Consider the following 19,962-nt stretch of genomic DNA (forward strand, 5'->3'; position numbering starts at 1 on the left):
AGGGAGGGGTTGAGGCAGGCTCTAGGTGGTAGTGAAGCGATACCAGATGGCTGGGAACTTAGAGCTGAAGTGGTGAGGGAAACTGCCAGGAAGGTGTTGGGTGTAGTCTCAAGGCAGAGGAAAGAAGGCAAGAAGACCTGGTGGCAAAATGAGGAAGTGTAGTAGTATTCAAAGGAAAAGGTATGCATGTATGTGAGACTGAACACTAAGGAAAGAGAGCAGGAGTTGTACTGATTGGTTAGGCAGAGAGATTAAACAGGAAAGGATGTACAGTAGGTTAGGATGATTAAGGATAGAGATGGAAATTAACTAACACTTATGAATCAATACAATGCGAGACAGGAGAAGGGATGGTGTGGAGGACGGTTAGTGAATCAGGAAGTTCAGTGGATTAGTAAGAAGAGAGTGAGGGCAGCTATGAAGAGAATGAGGAGGTTTTCGTTGGGGGCGTCGAGGATCGACACAGATAAGGTTAGAGAGGCAAGTTCGAGATGGTTTGGACATGTGCAGATTGAGGAAAAATGATGGAAACTTGAAGCTAGAGCGTCCAGACAGGAGGAAAAGAGGAAGAACTCAGAGAAGATTCATGGATGTAATGAAGGAGGACATGCATAGAGTCAATGTGACAGAGGAGGATGCTAGGGATAGCAGGAGATGGAAGCAGATGATCTGTTGTAACAACCCCTAAAGGGAGCAGCCACAAGAAGAAGTGCTGTGCAAAAGTTTTCACTCCTCGTTTCTTTATATTTTTCCAAGGAGTCAGAGACTGTCACGGTGAGCTGTGTGGCTGGCAATGGCTGGACCCAAGTGCAGGACTCCGAGACAGAATAGTTAACTCAAAAGTGGCAGCTTTATTTGCTGGCACAAGAAACTTGGCCACACAAAAATAAAACTCCAACTAGGAAGGTTAAGTAAACCAAGAATACTTGGTGACTTGATATGATCTGACGATACAAGACAAGGGACTCACACACAACTAACGTGGAGGACGCAACATTGAATAATAATACACAGACTTTCAAAGTAAAACAGGAAACATAACAGACGAGGACTTGACTAGGGGATACAGCTGGCAGAGAACAAAGGGAACACACTGGCAAAAATGACTGTACACTAAACAGAAGTAGCACAGAACCACAACCTAAGAACTAGAACACAAGAAATGCTAAGGAACTAAGGAGCTCGGAATACTAGGGACAGAAATCAAAACCAAGAGGCTAGCAAAAACACATCATGAATTCAAGGATAACTAATAGAGAATAACAGAAAAACACAGTCCACAGACTCAGGACCGTGACAGAAGTGGTCTTCAGCAACAGTTCTCCAGGCTTCCTGAAGGTTTTTGTCTCTTTTTCAGTCATTTTCAAGGTAAAAAGTTATTATTGTCAGTTCACAAGTTATTTTAAGACTTCCCTGTTTGCCACATTTATGATTTTCGCTCACATTATTATTGCATATTCTAAGGCTGCGTCAACATCCACATACTTATTGAACATGTGTAACTAAAATGTATGAATATGAACCCCGTCAGTGGAATCGACAGTACGGCTCACTAGTTCGCCTCCATTTCACAGAGTAGTTAAGAATAGGATCTCTTTCTTTCCCTTCATGTACAGTGGTGCCATTTATCACAATTTGAAATCTAATGCATGTCATTTTAGAAAAATGCATCTTAACTAAGTAGTTTTGAAGTCTAAACACCAAATGAGAGAGACTGAAATCACAACTTATGTTCAAAACACAGTACCAAATTAAATTAGAATATAACCTCTAGATCCAATAAAAAAAGTGACCACTAATTTGGTCAGTTTTTAAGGGTTAGTAATTTGTTCCAATGTGCCTCTGGTCCAGCGTGCGTCTGTGTGTATTACCACTGTAAAGTGCTTTGCAAATACACATGTTGATGAATGTGTATCAAATTACAGACTATAAGTGTGCAACATTTTCAAGTTAGCTTTGAGTTTGGATCATTAAATGCATTCTTTGAAATTAGGGTTTACATTTTTTTTTCAGAGAGACTAATAACTTTATTGAACCTAATTCTTAATATTAAACCAGCATGCTCTCACAGGAGGAGGTTTGCTTTCATGGAACAGTTCACCCGAAAGCAGTACGCTACAGTCAAATCAACAATACTGCCTTTGGGAAATTTAATAATAATAGAAGGAGGCGGATGCTGAAGGCAGAGCTGGGCTTAGATGGGTGGGGAGACTTGTGCACAACTTGCACAAGGGTAGAAACACTGCACTGTGTGAGATTAATCTGAATAAGGTGTGACAGTGTACTTTAATCAGCTATATTATCTGTTGATGCATATATGCAACACAGAAAAGTAAGCTCTGTGAAAATAAACAAAGCCTCTACAGTTTTTGTTCAGGATTCTGCTCCTCCAGAATCTCTCTCCTCTCTACTTGAGTGCAACTAAGACATTTTTTTACGTTATCAGAAAGAGCGCAATTTAGGGGGATGAAGAAGCATGGTTTAGCACCCTGTGACAAAGGAAAACTGAAGACACATCGAAACCCTGGAGAAAAGGTGAAAATCACAGGGGAAAGAGAGGGTGACATTCAGAAACTATGCCATTTTTTCTGTATATTGTCATCTTGACATTTCTCTGCTAGGAAGCAGTAAGTAAGCTCGTCATGACTTTCTCTGGGTAAAAACAAAGTTGTGATTAGTTGGGAAAAATGTGCACAAAGTAAAGCCCTTTAAAATGATTGGTGCTTTTTAACACTCGGGAGAACAATATGAACCCACAAAAAAATAAAAATAAATAACAGCAGTACAGTTGCAGTGGAAGTCCCCGATCAAGCTCGGGCACTTTACCAATTATGTTTTATCTCCTCTTCCCCTGCTTAGCTTCAGTTCTTCATTTCTTGCATTTGCATATACTGCATATACTAGATTGCATTACTTCATTAATCCTTATAAGCTTAAGATGCTTTGTAGTCCTTTGTGGCAAATAGTAAAAACTACAAAGGTCAGATTGGTCCCGGCAGATAGTTAAAAAAAATAATCTGAGAGCACATTAAGGTGGCTTTAGAGCAGTATTAAAGGCAACTAATATATGATAAGACAATATATCACATGTCTCATGCAGCCATGTAAAAAGGAAAGTACATTTAAGGAGACAATACAAATAATCAGGTCCTAATCAGATCTTAAATTTAAGTCAAGATAAGCTGAGATGAACAACATGATATTATATCATTATGCATTTAACAAAGATTAAGCCTAAATGCAGAAGCAGTGTGTGGAAAAAACTAAGTGCATCCTCACTGCTTCCATAGGAATTATGGAAGGATGGTAAGTGGCTGCTGGGTGCTGCTAATGAAATGCAAACAATTAACTGATGATCACCTTTATAAAAGCAGCTGCTCTGGAACATTCAGGTGTGAATCCACAATCCTCCCAGCAGCGAATGTATGGTTGTCCCAGTCAGTTCACCCCAAGATCAAACCGTGCAATGCTCAGAGAAATTGCAAACAACCCAAGAGCTACATTTCAGGCTCTAAAGGCTGCAGTTAGCATGTTAAGTGTTTAAGTTCATCACATTACAATTATAAGAAGACCAAGCAAGTATGGCTTGTTTGGAAGGGATGCCAGGAGAAAGCTTCTTCTCTCAAAGATTTGCAAAATTGTATCTGAACAAACCACATAATGTCTGGAACAATGATCTTTGGATGGATGAGACCAAAGTGAACAGGTTTAGTCATAATACACAGCATCCCATTTGGAGCAAACCAAACACAACATATCAGAACAGGTGGTGGAGCGGTGATGATTTGGGCTTGTTTTGCAACCACTGGATCCACCATGAATACCAGATTATTCAGATGTGAAGCCATCTGTCTGACAGCTGAGAGACGTTAAGAGCAACATCAATGAACTAAAGCAACATTGTAAGGAAAATATTGGGGCAAAATTCCTCCACAACGATGTGAGAGACTGAAAATGATTATTTCACCAAAGGTGGTTCTATAAGCTACTGAATCATGGGGTGTGCTTATTTTGGCTTAGTCTTTGTTCCAAAGAATAGCGACACAGTGGGATGTGTCATGTGTTCATTATATCCTAACATGAAAAAACATGAACTGAAAGAAATTACAGATATGTAGTCAGTTGTGCACATCAGTGATCCACGCTGGAAGCTCTTTGTGCAGTCATCCAGGCTCATAAGCTTGAAAGCATAAGTCATGGCCTCTTTTCCATTGACATAAAAAGGATCCTTGTACTGACAAAGCTTGGTCTTCAGGCCTCGCCTAACATGACTTTTCAGCTACAGAAAAGAATGCATATTTGCAAGAACGAAAATCATATAGGACACTATGTTGAATGAAGGTTTTGTGTAATTCCTGCTTGAGCTAAAGATTCAGTGTTTTCTCATGGAGGCTTTCAAGAAAAACACACTCCAAACGGCGTAAACCCTCAGTCCCTGCTTCTTACTCAACAGCAAACTCCTCGGCAGCGTTGTCGTGCCAGGTCAAGTAAACAAATTTCTTAGATACATCTTGGCTGAACGCTATAAACAGTAAGCGAGGCAACATGAGAACACTGTGCCATTTCCTGCTGTTGGTGTTTTAGTGTAACATACCCAAAGCTATTTATGCATGTGCGCAGTTTTTAGCTTTTGTCGACCAGCTTAACTCCTAAAAGAACTGTAGTTTAAAACCTCGTGACTGTTTGATGACTTAAACATCAGGAGGAGATGACAGCTGTGACATAACCTTAGTAAAAAGGTGGTATTATATTATAATTGTAACATTTCAAAAGAATTATTAATATAAATTATCGTTTTAAATATTAATAAATAGTATAATTAATATATTATATTATTATGTAATAGCAGTTATTTAATCAAAAGAGTTTTCATTTGAGTCATTTGAGTCACAAGGTTGAATGCTTTATAGTGACGGAGGGGACTTATCTGTGGCTTGATAAGAGCATTTCTTCCATGTCTTCTTTTCTTTGTCTACCAGGATCTTGGAGGAAAACTGTTATTATCTAAACTATTAGAAAAGCACTAAGCTGATTTTAATTCTTAATTTTTAATAAGAAAGTTGGTCAAAATGTGCAAGATGATTGTTTCTAATTTAAATTACAACAAGTTTGAGTATTTTGTGGATTTCATTTTAAAGAGTCATGGGTGTGACAGAAAATGATGGCGTACTATTTCTTCCATGCTTACCAATTCAAGTGTTACCTTTTGTACCTCTTTGCTTTGTCTCCTTCACTGCCTGTGGGGAAGATGGGGTAATATTTTCCAACTATTATCAGGTACTTCTCCTCGTGTCCGTGCTAGGGCACTGGTTCATTGTGTTCTGGCTTTTTTCCCCTACTCTGTTCTAACAGGCTGAACATAATCAACTCCCCAAGCAATTTTTAATACAAATGACTCGGTAACTTCACAATTACACTTTTTTCTCATAACATAAAGAGACTTTCTGTTTCAGTACAGTTGCTGTAACAAATTTTATGAGCACATTACTCAGTGTAATGTCCAGTCTCATAGACGTAGATATGCAGAGCTGTGATACCAGGCCTATTGTTCCCCATTAAGAAGCAAACTTAAACCCCTTTTCAGCCATCTTTCTTCTCAACTGCTCTGCTCACAGGAGTATTTTCCTTGAATTAAGTTGAAACAGCCAGCGCAGCTACTGAGGCAGTGGCAGATTTTTCAGCACCGTTTGTCTGCCTGTCTGTTGTTTTTCTGTCACTCTACTCTGACAGCAAGATAAGACTAAAGCTCCTGAGCCAAATTAAACTTGGGGAAGAGATGGGGGAAAGTGGAACCCAGTTAAAATTTGGTCTGAATCGGGATCGGCTCTCCATATCTATGTATAAGTACACCCATACTCCCTTCATAGGAAAGGACAAATAGCAGCTAGGAGCTGCTAATCAAATGTATTTGATTAAATATTCATCAGTGAGTGTGAGCACCTCTAAAAAAAGTAGAGGTTTTGGCAGTTTGCTGGTCTCAAGCTTTTAGGTATGTCTTTATATAATCCCACAATCTTCCCAGCATTGAACATCTACGGTGGCCCTGAGAGGCCAAACGGACTGCAACTTAAGAAAACACCAGCAATAAGAAAAAACGCTGCAAAAGCACACAAAACACAATGGAAATAGGAAAAAAGAAAACAGAAATATGAAAAAACAGATTTCCGAAAGCACAAGGGAAGTGTTTCTGGGGAGACAATAACCTGACGGACCAGTTGCAGGAACCAAAATATGCTAAGAGTTGCGCTGGGAGACTCTTAAAAGAAGTGGAGGATCTATCGGTTTTATGAGGAAAGAAAAGATGAGAGGTAAGTGTGTTAGCCTGACTATTAGCCTAAAAATCTGTCATCAGTATTATAGGAATCATGATAAAACACACCTAGCATGTTTTGGGTTCCAGCAACTGGTCCGTCTGGTTATTATCTCCCCAGAAACACTTCCCTTGTGCTATTGGAAATCTGTTTTTTCATATTTCTGTTTTCTTTTTTCCTATTTCCGTTGTCATTTTTCCTATTTCCGTTGTGTTCTGTGTGCTTTTGCAGCGTTTTTCTTATTGCTGGTGTTTTCTCAAGATCAGTCCGTTTGGCCTCTCAGGGCCACCGTAGACATCCCCACAAATTCACCCCAAAGTCAGACTGTGCACTGCATAGAGAAAGTGCAAAAAACGCCAAGAGCTACATCTCACAGGGCGACCGTGGCTCAGGGGGTTGGGAAGCGCATCTGTGATCGCTGGTTCGATCCCCGGGCTCTCTGTCCTGGTTGTTGTGTCCTTGGGCAAGACACTTTACCTTACTGCCTACTGGTGTTGGCCAGAGGGGCCGATGGCGCGATATGGCAGCCTCGCTTCTGTCAGTCTGCCCCAGGGCAGCTGTGGCTACAACCGTAGCTTGCCTCCACCAGTGTGTGAATGCGAGACTGAATGAATAGTGGTATTGTGAAGCGCTTTGGGTGCCTTGAAAAGCGCTATATAAATCCAATCCATTATTATTATTATGTCAGGCTCTACGGGCCTCGGTTAGCATGTGAAATGTTCATGACAGGACAATTAGAAAAAGAGTGAACAAGTTTGGCTTGTTTGGAAGAGTTTGCAGGGGAACACCTCTTCTCTCTAAAAAGAGCATGACAGCACGGTGTAGTTTACAAAGTCCCATCTAAACAAACCACAAGACAGGCGAGATAAAAGTAGAGGTGTTTATCCTTAATGCACAGCTCCACGCTTGACAAATACCAAACACAGGATATGAGCACAAACACCTCGTACAAACTGTCAAGCACAGCATGATTTGGACTGTTTTTTGTAACCACCACACCTGGCCACCTTGCAGTCATTCAGTCGACCGTGATCGCTTCTGTTTACCAAAATACTCTAGAGTCAAATGTGAGGCTATCTGTTCAACAGCTTGGCCCGAAATGAGCCACAGGACAGTGATCCCAAGCACAGCAGCAACTCTACAGCAGATTTTTTAAAAACAGAGTAGAAAAGCGCCAGAGAGTTTCACAGCAATGAGAGACCGATAATTCACAAAGAAAGCGACTGTTTTAAGTTATTGCTGTCATGAAAACCAGTTGGCTACGGTTCTCCAATAAATAGATTCTCCTGGTGCCACCAGAAACCAGAAATGGGCAAATATCTTAGTGCTGCGCTTTTGTGATTTATCTTTGCTTTGGAAGGAAGTTGTCTCCTGATGCCAGAGGGTTGTAACACATCCAAAAACTCTTCAGTAACTGTATTTGGATAATTACCACAAGTACTATGAAGCAAATCCACCATAAAAAATATCCTCTGGCCTCGGTGTTCAGTACACTTTCTAAGCGCTCTTCTATTGTTTTACTTTTGTCATTAAGCTAATATTGCTACCCACAAAATAAATAAACACTACTAACAGCTCACTAATGCACCTCATATCTCTCCCACTCACTGGCACAACTACTGAAACGATTTCTGTCTCGAGGTGCTGGAAGAATCCTCCTCAATTTGTCTTCCTGCATCAAAGACTGAACAGAATATCCCGACCAGCTTCAAACACACTGGCTAACATGTTCCTATTGACGCCACTAAATCTAGTTACTTTCTCTGATTAAGCGATTCTCAGGCTCAACGAGCAGAGGCGGCCCTTCCAGTCATCTAGCAGCTCCGCGTGAGATGGTAATGCGGGGTGAAATAACTGAGATTGAATATTGATCAGGTGTCTCTGTACAGCCCCGAGGCACCTCAATATAATCATTTCCACACTTGTTCTGCCTCCGTCGGGGCACACCTGATGGAGTGATGACAGAGGATGCAACCACACTGTGCAAGGTGTTATCTGTCATATCTCAGTGCACACATACACACACACACACACAAGCATGCACGCGCAGGTTATGAAAGAGCGATCGGGTTACATTCAAGTGCTGATCCAGATGCATCGTAACTTAATTGTTTTGATCATCTATATTAAAAAAGGTGTGGAATGGAGATTAAATAGCTGGGAAATGATTGAGTGTTCTGAAATTGAAATGAGTTAGACTCGGCTCCATCCACTGAATCGGGACTTTTTTTTATCTGCAGCACAAGTTTAATTGAACTGTGTCAGCAGTGTTAAAAAAAAGCGGTGCTTAGACTGGAAAAGAGAGTGTCTGAGAGGCATATTGATTAGCTCCTCCTGGAGGAAAGGATCCTCCTCATCGCACTTCCTGGCAACACCTCCCCACAGGGCATCCATCTTAATGTGATATGACAACCCTCAGCCATATCAAAACGAAATCTGGACATTGATTTTGACATTCAATTTAAACGCTGAAAAACACTTTTCCGCTTTCATACACGCAGGCAGACGCAAGGGTGTTTGTCTTGCTAAGAGGGACTCCTGCTGTGGGCCTTGCACAGAGCACGCCGGAAGCGGACGCCCACTGTCACTTTCACAAAGTTTCTTGCTGTTCCTTGTGCAGTGTTTTCTATTAAACCCTACCCCACCTGGCCCCCACAGAAGGTCATAAATAGCTTTAAAGCGTGGCCTTTCTAGAGTGCGACAATAAAAAGGTCAGCGTTTTTTGTTGTTGTTTGTCCTCATAGAAGCTGAGGCTCTGGTGACTTGCATCTTTAATTCGTAACTGTAATAATGTGCAAATCCATCCACGCAGAGCTCGTTGTGCTGCGGTTTACTTGCCAGAGAACATACTGTTTGAGTCGGGATGCTTAAAGGAGGCAATATGGTTTCAGCAATTGGCTCAGACTAGAGGAGGCAATAAAAAAAGCCAGAAGACGAGAGGTTTGGCAGCAGAAACCAGCAGACCAGTTTAATAGGTGCAGACACTCTGTGCACAAATCTGCTACGAGGCTTAAAGAATAAATGCACCAGTGACACAACCAAGGCAGGGTGTGCTCATGCACAATATAATACGCACAATATAAAAAAGTAAGAACAGCCCAAGGAAATTGTGATGTTTATGTATAAATTTGGACAGTCCTCATTGAAGCAGCGCTGACTTAAACAATTATTGATTATCAAAAACATCCACAGAGTCTGAAGTAAATATAAAGCCTCGAAAGCCGGTATTGCCCTCTGTGGCAAACAACAACAAAAAAACATTACTGTAGCTATTTCGCACAATTGTTACATTTTGACACCACTTTTGTGTCCTTCAGGAGTGTTTTTATGTACCGTGTGTTTCAAATCTCCCAACAGCATTTCAAAGGGATTGAAATCAGGGCTTTGGCTCTATCTCTTCCTTCCCAAGCCTTTTCTTGATATGTTTCTCTGTGTGCTTTAGAATAATTATTCTCCTGATAAACCCATTTACATTTTCACTGAAAATTGCTGACAGACAGATGCCTTCACATTATCATCAAGCGCTCTTTGGCGCGATGCAGGATTAATAATTGAATAACTGACTGTGAGCTGCCCAGTCCCCGAGGCGCCAAACCACCTCAACCCTTAATATTCCCACCACCATTTCTCATAGTTTCTCCTGAAGTCTGGGGGTCAGGGCCTAATATTTCTGCTTTTACCATGGCCAGACAACTCTGTCTTTCAGCACATTATTCCAAAAACACCTGCTCATCATCTTAATGTCCATTCTCTATGTTTTATCTATGTAATATTTTTCTGATTATGCATCCATCACCAGTCTACCCTTAGCCTGGAGAAACTGGCATTCATTTGAAATCTGAGCCATTTGAAGAAGACTTTCCTTACAGCAGAATAGTTCATTTCAAATAATTTGGAGATCTTTTTAAACCCACAGCCAGACTGATAGACACCCACTGATAGCCTTTCTGAAGGCCTAAGAGAGCTCGATAGATCTTGGCAGGATGGCACCAGCCCCACTAGAAAGAAGCCAAATATTCTTAAATATAGTCAAATTGTCCTGTATCAAGCAAATTGACAAAAGAAATCTGCCCATAGGGCACACCAGTTTTAATGGACTATAGTTCTCAAAACTAGCTTCAGAGTCTAGACATAGAGATCAAAATGGGCCCTAAAACTAGAAAAAGATGCCAAATGTTAAGCAAGTTGTGCTTCTTACAAGCAATTTAAGTCTTTAAGGGGTTGTGATTCAGCTCTTCACCAGTATAGTGGGGGTGCCATGTGAAAAGCAAAACCTACTTTACCAAGTGAATCACAGCCACCTAACTTTGATATGTTCATCAGACTTTAGTTCAAGCGCTGCTCTGAAACAAAAGTCAAACAATTGAACTTTAAGTTAGTTTTATTATGCTTGAGTAGTATTTGCACAGTATCATCATTTTCATTGGTAACACACAGACATCAGTGACAAGCTTCTGATAATAATCAATGCAAATGAGACAGTACCTGTCTGTGGACTCATTAAAAAAACAGATATGTAGCAGACAGGCCATTGTACTGTTTTAAATAGTTTTGAATGACAGTTTAATGAGACTCTGGGTGAATAGAGATCTGGCAGCATATAGAGATTCTGTACTTAATCTCGCCCCGGCGCCTAGAGTTAGATGTTAGATGATGAAAAGATATCATATCAGAAACATTATAAGAGAGAGACATAGTCTGCTAGTAAAAGCCCATGCAGTACTGTATTTCTTGGTCTGTGATTTTAGTCTTAGATGGTTGTCAGGCAAGGTGATGGCGTCATAATACATACTTGACTTCATGTATTTTTCAAGTTTTGTGAACATCAGTAAGAAGTTACTGACACGACACAATGCTTTTAAAAAAGTGTTGAATGTGCATAAATGCAACAAATGGGTCAATTCAGTCCATTGGTAGGCGGTTGCTAGGCAATGTGGTGACTTCATAGAATCTGACGAGAACCTTCGGGGGCCTAAGATGTACCAATGTGTCAAGTTGGGTTGCTCAAATGCTGATTGCGTAGGAGCAGTTGTTGGACGAATTTTGTGTATTATGGTAAGTAAAGGATTGTGAGGATTCAGCTCGGAGGTAAACAGTTTGTTATAGAGGGAAAGTCGGCAAACTTTTTAAGCATTTTCTTCATTTAATTTGTAAAATTATTCAAAACAACATCTTAAGTAAGTGTCCAGTGGCCTTTTAGGATGACTGTCAAGTTTGATCATACAATTTACTATTCGATCAGCTTTAAAAAACGAACAATTTTGTTTTGTTGAACTGGTATTGCCGATACTCGTGATTTGAAAATGAATGTTTTCTCATTGCTTAAAAAATGTCCAGGCAAATGAAACGGTTTATTTATTATTATAAGCAGCACATACAGCCTATGAAAAGACCCCACAAAAGCATGTAATTTGACTTTACAGCCTACATTCAAACATGCAGTAATAATATTACAACTTTTTTTTTTTTGACCTTGAATAAAGCTCTTCAGAAAACCCTGCCCCGAGGTCCATTAAAAGCCATTCTGGAGTTTTGGATTGCATCACATGATCTTTATCAGCAGACAGAGTTGGCCCAGCTTTCTTAACATCCATTTTTTCCTAAAGGAGCTCAGGGATTTCTGGTTCACATCTGGGCGCGCTCAATCGGCAGCTGAAGATTACATGATGTCACTGAAAGCTCCAGAACAGCAAATTGATAAATAAGTTGTATCCTGACATGTAAATGAAGCACATTGTCAGTGTCTGAACATGTTCATGTGAGTGTTTTCGCAGCGCTGCATGTGCTTCTTCAGCCCCTATGGAGGACCACAAGAGCCACGCGCATCGAAATAAAAAATCCTGTGCTTAATTAATGAATTGTAGAATAAAATCTGCATTTGTAAATTCATTTTTGAATTCCAATTTAATAAACTGATTTTTAAAATGCTTTTTAAGTCTTCATTTCAAAAAACATTTTCGAATTGCACTTTAATAAACTTCATTTCAAAAACCTTTTTCGAATTGCACTTTAATAAACTTCATTTCAAAAATCTTTTTCGAATTGCACTTTAATAAACTGCATTTCAAAAACCTTTTTCGAATTGCACTTTAATAAACTTCATTTCAAAAACCTTTTTTGAATTGCACTTTAATAAACTTCATTTCAAAAATCTTTTTCGAATTGCACTTTAATAAACTGCATTTCAAAAACCTTTTTCGAATTGCACTTTAATAAACTTCATTTCAAAAACCTTTTTCGAATTGCACTTTAATAAAGTTCATTTCAAAAACCTTTTTTGAATTGCACTTTAATAAACTGCATTTCAAAATCCATTTCCCTTTCCTGTTCGCTCAGGGATTAACATGTGGATTAGCATTTGGATTAGCAGTTGGATTAACAACTTCATTTTAAAAATCCTGCTGCTATTCAAATGAGCCACACCGTGGGATGTAAGGAGCTCTCTGATTGGTTGGTCAGACACAGGCTGTCTGCCAGCCTGGATGTTTCTAGCTCATAGCTTCGCCCTGCTAAGAAGCCTGTGTGCTTGTACAAAGGCCGTTCCACCTCGGGATTTACACTCGGTTCGACAAGGATATGTGAAGAATGAAGGGACCCTGCAGCGAAACGGAGAGCCCAACCTCTGGCTGAGTGCCTGTTTACAAAGTCTGACCACCTGTGAAGGTAACGTGCTAACGTGGCTAACGCTAGCATCACCGCACGTAGCCCCGTTATTTTAAGGTCATTTTAGCTTATGAAAGTTTTACGTCGCAGCAGTACAAGCTAGCTACGTGTTTTGTAAGCTGCTGTGCTCTTCACAAATAAAGCTGGAAGCAGCTCAAACTATTAGAACCAGCACTGAGGCCTGTTACATTTATACAGTGTTGGAGCAACGGCTGCAGCCTACAGCCTTTAAACTAGCGATTAAAATGCTGACAGTAAACTCGTCAGTCCAGATGTTACCACATTACTTTGTAATACTTGTGAGTTAAAACAACTGAGACAGGCTGATTAAAATAACAGCTTTCAGTTCTCTCATTCAGCATATAAAGACTGGAGTTCACACTACTGATTTCAGCTCATTTAATATGTGAGTGCACAGATTCATTCTCAACTGGACATAAACGATGATCAAAGGTTGTATATATGATGAAGTCATCAAACCCCAGCCTGTAACACAGTGCGCTGAATCTTAGCTTTGAATGTCCAGTATATTCTAATCAGTGCAATCTAAGCATTCACTGAACCTACAGTATCTACACCTGTGTGGTAAAGATACAGATAATGAAATTTAATTATTAATACAATATACGTCATGAGAAACGAAAGCTGAAATTGATTCAGTTTAGTACTTTTCTCTGTATGCTCTGTGATCATAAAGGCCTTAAATTCTGTGATATATACTGTAAATGATTTTCACAGAGGTCTTAAAGTACTTAAATCACTGCTGATAGTCTGGTTGTTTATATTTTCACATTTTTGTGTCTGTAGGGCTGTTTGATGACAATTTGGACTCCTCTGGGAGATGAGGACACACCCACACCTGTTCCATACTGCAGCCAATGATGGTGTTACGGCTCTGAGTCAGCTTTGGGCCATCAGACGCACACACTGGAAAACCAGCACCTGGACTTCATGCAGGAGAGACGGCCTCAGTGATGATGGACTCTGCATCGTCTATTTTACCTCCTAATCTCTTTCTCTTTAACACACAATTAAAATCTTAGTGAGGAAGTCTCTAACTTGTACACATTTGTACTTTTACTTGTTTTATTAGTTATTTTTAAGAAGAGTAAAGTTATTCACAAAGTTTTTATTCTTCTGTATTTATTCTTTTGTATCATGTACCACAGTCATACTGAACTATACAGACCTGGTGAATTGGAGAAAAAAAAATCATATATGAATGAATCATTCAGCTTCAGCAGTATTTCTAATCATCTTATGAATTCCAGTCTAATGTCAATTCACTGTTTGAGTTCAGTCTTGGTCTTAAACTCCAGAGAATACCACCTGGTTCAATTTTTTCATCTGATTATTGGGAAAACAGTTTTCTTCTGAGAGATGCTGCTAGAGCTGAAATAGAGCCCAAAGAAACAACAAAGTTTAGTCCCTCTGGATTTTCCATGGAAAATTGTTTTATCACTCACTCAGGTGACTTCTCCAGTGTCACGGATAAGTGATGAAAATATCTCCCACTGGAAACCATTGTGTCCAGTTAAAGTCAATCGACTTTTTCAAGGAGAGTTGTTAGATGCTGTGCTCATGAGGACAATGGGTTTTAAACTTGCAGCACAACACAAAGCTGAAATACTGGATCAACGATCAAAACACATTGAGCAGAATTAAGTCAAAATGGTAATATCCTGATATGACACATCACACATGATCCAGCATTGTTCTAAGAATGCAAACTTTCTTATTGGAAGTTTCCACAGCTGCCAGAAAGGGACAGATTTCTGGCTGGTCTTAATGAGTGGTCGTTGCTCTCTTGTTTTCTCTGGAATTGCTGCACGAAGGATGTAACACCCATGATAAGCACTGAGGTGTATGTCCTTGTCAGAAATGAGCAATGCTCAGCTTCCAGGTAAGGAGAAGTGGAACCAGAAGATATTCAAATGCATCTCTCCACAGCTGCTGAGGAATTCTACAAAAAACAAAGTTTGTTAAAAACATTTGCAGGTGAATCAACACTGATTTATCACTGACATCCATTTACTCAAAAATTACTGACAAGTGGACAACTAGAATATATAGTTTATAATTTCAACATTGTACTGTAAAAAATGGAACTTTATATGACAAATGTGTGGTGCTTGTGGAATTTTTAACAAGGACCCTACAAAACTTTACAGTACTCATGCTGCCACACTTCTGATGGCTAGGTGTGCAGTTCCTGCTTTAAATGCATTCACTTTTAAGATTAAGAAATCTAAGTGATAATAGGCCAGAAATGTTTGAACTTGCTTATGAACCTAAATCACTGAGGCCGTCTCTCCTGCATGAAGTCCAGGTGCTGGTTTTCCAGTGTGTGCGTCTGATGGCCCAAAGCTGACTCAGAGCCGTAACACCATCATTGGCTGCAGTATGGAACAGGTGTGGGTGTGTCCTCATCTCCCAGAGGAGTCCAAATTGTCATCAAACAGCCCTACAGACACAAAAATGTGAAAATATAAACAACCAGACTATCAGCAGTGATTTAAGTACTTTAAGACCTCTGTGAAAATCATTTACAGTATATATCACAGAATTTAAGGCCTTTATGATCACAGAGCATACAGAGAAAAGTACTAAACTGAATCAATTTCAGCTTTCGTTTCTCATGACGTATATTGTATTAATAATTAAATTTCATTATCTGTATCTTTACCACACATTTACCACACAGGTGTAGATACTGTAGGTTCAGTGAATGCTTAGATTGCACTGATTAGAATATACTGGACATTCAAAGCTAAGATTCAGCGCACTGTGTTACAGGCTGGGGTTTGATGACTTCATCATATATACAACCTTTGATCATCGTTTATGTCCAGTTGAGAATGAATCTGTGCACTCACATATTAAATGAGCTGAAATCAGTAGTGTGAACTCCAGTCTTTATATGCTGAATGAGAGAACTGAAAGCTGTTATTTTAATCAGCCTGTCTCAGTTGTTTTAACTCACAAGTATTACAAAGTAATGTGGTAACATCTGGACTGACGAGTTTACTGTCAGCATTTTAATCGCTAGTTTAAAGGCTGTAGGCTGCAGCCGTTGCTCCAACACTGTATAAATGTAACAGGCCTCAGTGCTGGTTCTAATAGTTTGAGCTGCTTCCAGCTTTATTTGTGAAGAGCACAGCAGCTTACAAAACACGTAGCTAGCTTGTACTGCTGCGACGTAAAACTTTCATAAGCTAAAATGACCTTAAAATAACGGGGCTACGTGCGGTGATGCTAGCGTTAGCCACGTTAGCACGTTACCTTCACAGGTGGTCAGACTTTGTAAACAGGCACTCAGCCAGAGGTTGGGCTCTCCGTTTCGCTGCAGGGTCCCTTCATTCTTCACATATCCTTGTCGAACCGAGTGTAAATCCCGAGGTGGAACGGCCTTTGTACAAGCACACAGGCTTCTTAGCAGGGCGAAGCTATGAGCTAGAAACATCCAGGCTGGCAGACAGCCTGTGTCTGACCAACCAATCAGAGAGCTCCTTACATCCCACGGTGTGGCTCATTTGAATAGCAGCAGGATTTTTAAAATGAAGTTGTTAATCCAACTGCTAATCCAAATGCTAATCCACATGTTAATCCCTGAGCGAACAGGAAAGGGAAATGGATTTTGAAATGCAGTTTATTAAAGTGCAATTCAAAAAAGGTTTTTGAAATGAACTTTATTAAAGTGCAATTCGAAAAAGGTTTTTGAAATGAAGTTTATTAAAGTGCAATTCGAAAAAGGTTTTTGAAATGAACTTTATTAAAGTGCAATTCGAAAAAGATTTTTGAAATGAAGTTTATTAAAGTGCAATTCGAAAAAGGTTTTTGAAATGCAGTTTATTAAAGTGCAATTCGAAAAAGATTTTTGAAATGAAGTTTATTAAAGTGCAATTCAAAAAAGGTTTTTGAAATGAAGTTTATTAAAGTGCAATTCGAAAAAGGTTTTTGAAATGCAGTTTATTAAAGTGCAATTCGAAAAAGATTTTTGAAATGAAGTTTATTAAAGTGCAATTCGAAAAAGGTTTTTGAAATGCAGTTTATTAAAGTGCAATTCGAAAAAGATTTTTGAAATGAAGTTTATTAAAGTGCAATTCAAAAAAGGTTTTTGAAATGAAGTTTATTAAAGTGCAATTCGAAAAAGGTTTTTGAAATGCAGTTTATTAAAGTGCAATTCGAAAAAGATTTTTGAAATGAAGTTTATTAAAGTGCAATTCGAAAAAGGTTTTTGAAATGAAGTTTATTAAAGTGCAATTCGAAAATGTTTTTTGAAATGAAGACTTAAAAAGCATTTTAAAAATCAGTTTATTAAATTGGAATTCAAAAATGAATTTACAAATGCAGATTTTATTCTACAATTCATTAATTAAGCACAGGATTTTTTATTTCGATGCGCGTGGCTCTTGTGGTCCTCCATAAGCCCCCTCCACCGCTCCTGACAGCTACAAAGGTCCCTTTCAACAAGGCTGCCACAGTGTTTGGGCATCTGTCCCACACAAGGAGGAGTGACTCGGTTCAATTCGCTCTTAGCTACAGCAGCCACTATCCCATGACTTTGCTAAAAAACCAACACAAAAGGAGTGTGATTAAATTGCCTTGTAGTAACATATACTAAGGTGGGAGATAAACAAATCTGCAGAACTAAGGAATGCGAGGAAGATGTCAGGCATACACAACCCTCGCTTTCTCACTAATATGATTAAGTGGGACTTGCTGGCAGGTGTGTGCATTATATAAGCTAGCCTTGATGATATGTGGAGAAATGATGTGATTATGACTGCACTGCTGCAAAGATGGGATTCTGTATTTCATGCCAAAAAAAGCTTAAACGTGAAGTGCATAAAGTGTGTAAGGAAGTCTTTTCGCTGTACTTTTAGCTGCATTGAAAGTGCCACTGGCTGATGTGTTCATGGTGGAGCTTAACAAGATTAATATCCTGGAAATTAAATTGTTAATTAACATCATTCAAAGCATTTAAAAAGTTTTATTTTTACAGTGCAAAAAATGGTAAATATGACTTTTGTACACTCAAGGGAAACATCTCAATTTGTATTTTGAGGAGAGTAATGGGCTTAGCATAAAAGAAAGCTGGAAAAAGACTGCAGATGTTCACCAGCATAGATTATGCTACTTGGCATACAGCGATTAAACCTTTCCTCTCATGATACTTGGATACTTGGCACACAGTGATCAATGAGCAACTAACACTGTGACATTAAAATTTAATCAGCACCAGAATGAAAAGCAGAAACAGAATTGCATTTTAACATTGAATAAAGTGTAAAGTACTGAAAAGTACTAAGGAAGCTGTCCCACTCAGACCCATAGTCAGTAGCATAAACTCAGCCACTTATAACATTGCAAAACACCTTGCTACCATCCTTGCTCCTCACGTGGGGAACACCCCACACCACATCAAGAACTCCACCGACTTCACTGACAAGGTCCCGAAACTTACCCTGGGTCCAGATGAAATCATGGTGTCCTTTGATGTAGTGTCTCTCTTCACTTGCATACCCACCACGGAGGCCGTGGAGACTGTCAGAAAATGACTACAAGAAGACAGCTCCTTGGAAGACAGGACCAACTTCACACCCGATCAGATTTGCACACTGTTAGACCTCTGCCTCACCACAACATACTTCAAATACAACGACAGCTTCTACAGACAACAACATGGCTGTGCCATGGGCTACCCCGTGTCACCTATTGTAGCCAACCTTTACATGGAGGAAGTGGAAAGGAAGGCTCTTGGCTCTTTCAAAGGAAGAGTACCCACCCACTGGTACAGATATGTAGACGACATCTGGGTTAAAATCAAGACAAAAGAAGTGGAATCCTTCACTGCGCACATTAACGCTGTGGATAAAAACATCAAGTTCACCAGGGAAGACACAGAGGATAACTGTTTGCCTTTCCTGGACTGCGCTGTGCACATTGAAGAGAATGGCAACCTCAACATCGAAGTTTACCGGAAGCCAACACACACGGACCAGTACCTCCTCTTTGACTCCCATCACCCTCTTTAACACAAACTTGGAGTAATTAGGACCCTACACCACCGGGCAGAACATGTTCCCTCTAAGCCTGAAGGGAAAAAGAAGGAACACACACATGTAAAGGAAGCACTCAAAGCGTGCGGTTATCCTAAATGGGCGTTCTTAAAGTCAGCAAAGAGGCACAGAAAAGAAGATCAGACACCAGCGAGGGAGGATAAGAAGGACAGACGCAACAACATTGTCATCCCCTATGTAGCCGGTGTATCAGAAAAACTCAGGAGAGTTTTCTCCAAGCATGACATCCCGGTGCATTTCAGACCCAGCAACACGCTCAGACAAAAACTGGTTCACCCGAAAGACAAAACTCCAAAACACAGACTTAACAATGTGGTGTATGCTGTACAGTGCAGCGAGGAATACCCAGACCTCTACATTGGAGAGACCAAACAGCCACTTCACAAGTGCATGGCACAACACGGAAGAGCCACCTCCACAGGACAAGACTGCCTGCAAGCTGTCTATCTGCATCTAAAGGTCAAAGGTCACTCTTTCGAGGATGCCAATGTTCACATTTTGGACAGAGAGGACAGATGGTTTGAAAGAGGAGTGAAAGAAGCCATCTATGTCCACTGTGAGCGACCATCTTTGAACAGAGGCGGTGGTCTACGACACCAACTGTCTGCCATCTATAATCCAGTTTTGAGTTCCCTCCCCAGACGCCTGAACGCTCACTCACATCCTGGGCCATCTGACCTCAGGAATTCGCATGATAAGGTGGGGCCAGGTTTCACAATGAGCTCACCCGAAACCCTGGCTGATTGGGACCCACACCCAGTTTCACACCTTGGCTCAGGCGATTAGAGGATCATTAGGGGGTCCTTTTGTCCCTCTGCGGGGGGATACTCCCACTAGGTTTAAATCTGGGACTCCCCACCATTTGACCTTAGAACTGACGAAGCTTCTCGGATGAGAGGTGAAAC

At 40.1% G+C, this 19,962-nt stretch overlaps 1 long non-coding RNA gene across 1 annotated transcript; it reads left to right on the forward strand.

Annotated features, from left to right (window-relative positions):
- The first annotated feature begins 12,660 nt into the window (after positions 1–12,660).
- Positions 12,661–14,102, forward strand: LOC148106127 (uncharacterized). Its single transcript, XR_015719792.1, has 2 exons — positions 12,661–12,974; positions 13,782–14,102. It is a non-coding gene; the product is annotated as an uncharacterized LOC148106127 (long non-coding RNA).
- The last annotated feature ends 5,860 nt before the right edge of the window (positions 14,103–19,962 follow it).

Source organism: Neolamprologus brichardi, chromosome 2 (assembly GCF_056152115.1).
Source record: "Neolamprologus brichardi isolate AB-2024 chromosome 2, ASM5615211v1, whole genome shotgun sequence".
NCBI classification, from domain to species: Eukaryota; Metazoa; Chordata; class Actinopteri; order Cichliformes; family Cichlidae; genus Neolamprologus; species Neolamprologus brichardi.